This window comes from Mus caroli, chromosome 12 (assembly GCF_900094665.2).
Source record: "Mus caroli chromosome 12, CAROLI_EIJ_v1.1, whole genome shotgun sequence".
In the NCBI taxonomy this organism is placed as follows: Eukaryota; Metazoa; Chordata; class Mammalia; order Rodentia; family Muridae; genus Mus; species Mus caroli.
The window spans coordinates 71,814,811-71,817,086 of NC_034581.1; the positions used below are offsets into that span (position 1 = coordinate 71,814,811).

General features: G+C 36.3%; 1 protein-coding gene across 6 annotated transcripts in view; it reads left to right on the plus strand.

The window, feature by feature from the left end:
- Fut8 (fucosyltransferase 8) overlaps positions 1–2,276 on the plus strand; it is a 214,389-nt gene that overhangs the window by 40,891 nt on the left and 171,222 nt on the right. The gene's annotated exons all lie outside the window — the stretch shown is intronic.

Genomic DNA, 2,276 nt, shown 5'->3' on the forward strand with positions numbered 1-2,276 from the left:
ATCCGCCTGCCTCTGCCTCCCGAGTGCTGGGACTAAAGGCGTGCGCCACCACGCCCGGCCGCATATTACTTCTTAATGGCTTTGATTTTCAAGTTTTGAATTTGATAGAACAAGTTGTGACCACATTTTTTATGTTGAGCTGGTTGTGTGGCATAGTTGGTAACGAGAATAAACTCACTTTAGAAACTTCTGATGTTTTAGTAGCTCTTCTAAGACTTGTCCACACATGAACATTAAATCATATATTAACATCTCTACTATTAATATTAATTCTAAGAGGATTGGCATACATATTTATCACTTCAATTAAAACAGTTCTACAGGCTTTTTACTTTTAGTTAAGGCTGCCCCCCTTCACCACGACCGGTAGCAATGTGCATCTGTTTTCTGCTAACGTGGTTTACCTTTCATAGTATGCTGCTTAAATGGAATTATCTAGTATTCGGCTTTTGGAATCTGCTTCTGTTACTTACTATAATGCATTTGTGTGGTATTCATGTTTCTGTGTGTATCAGTATTTGCTTTTCAGTTGTATAGTAGACTCCAAGTGTGTGGGATTACTGCAGTCAGTTTATGGACATTTGGATTGTTTCAAGTTTGGGGTGATAATAAAGCTTCTACAGTTTTGCATTAAAAAATATCATGGCTTAATATTCTTTATTAAAATAACTTTTTTTTTGTTAAAAGAGATTGTATTGATTTAATTAACCATCACTGTTTTGGGGGCTAGGGTTGCATTTCTTTTAAAAACTGTTCCATGCTCTCTCCAGTTCTAGGTATTGGAATTAGTAGCTTGTACATTCAAGGAAAGGTCTCGGCTTAGCCCTTTTTTGGTTTGTTTTTGAGACAGGGATTTGCTGTACAATTAGACTGTCCTGAACTCATGGGTTTCCTGCCTCCACCTTCTGATTGCTAGGATCAGTAGCATGTGTACCACCATGTCCACCACTACAGGCTTTCAGTGTTATTAAAAAGAAATCAGAAAAAAATTAATAATATAGAGTAGAGGGAGAGTCCTTTAACTTACTGTCATGTGTATGTTTATTAAGAGAATCCATATCCAGTTGTTAAAAGTAGATGGTAGCAGAACTTGCAGTGTTTCTTGAGTGCAGTGTTAGATCAGGCATGTATAGGAAGAACAAGCCTAAAGTTTCCAGTTTATAAAAGTCAAATAAATTACAAGTATTTTTCCTGATCTTAAAATTTTAGTTAAAGAGGACAGAAATTTAGTATGGAAAGCTTAAATAGAATTTTTCTGAATGAACATTTGAAGTGAAAGTGAATGAAACAGTCCTATTTGTGAAAATTAATGGTGTCAAAAATAGCTTGAAAAGCTCCTTGGATATTTGTAAGAAAGTTGTTCTTTATTTGCTATAGATATAAAAAGATCTTGAGAAAATGTAATGCTCTGTGTCAGAGAATGCTCACGTTGCTTGGTAGAGATTCCTGCTGTTACTCTGGGCACTCTTAAGTGCTGCTGAACCTTTACACTGTTGTCATTCCTAAATATTTTTAGATGAATTTTGTAACTTTCATAGAACCTCTGTACACACATGCTATTAGTTATATTGTGTTATCATAGAATGTTTCTTCTTTGAGAGAGTGAGAGAGTTTGTGTATGCATGTGTATATTTATGCCATTTGTGGCATAGTAGGAGTGTAGAGGTCAAAGGCCACCTTGAGGTGCTCTTATTTTACTGTGTAGGTCCTGGGGATTTAACACAGGTTATCAGGTTTGGCAGCAGGCCCCTTTGCCCACTCAGCCATCTTGTTTTAAATAGGTAAAGTGACTTAGTGCAGTCAGAGCAATTTAGACATTCTTTGTTTGTTTGTTTGTTTGTTTTTCTTTTTTTTTTAAATATTTTTTTTATTACATATTTTCCTCAATTACATTTCCAATGATATCCCAAAAGTGTTTGTTTGTTTTTCGAGACAGGGTTTCTCTGTATAGCCCTGGCTGTCCTAGAACTCACTTTGTAAACCAGGCTGGCCTCAAACGAAGAAATCCACCTGCCTCTGTCTCCCAAGTGCTGGGATTAAAGGCGTGTGCCACCACTGCCAGGCCACTTTAGACATTCTTTTGACATAGAATACAGGTTCATTATCCTTCACATTAGAATCTGAGATTCAGTATACCAAGATCTGAAACCAGCATGACAACATGAGTGAAAAAAATTCCACAACTTCATGTGACGGGTCAAACAAAAACAGACGTATTAAAAATACCAATCACAAAAGAACTCGCACAATATGTACTCACTGATAAGTGGATATTA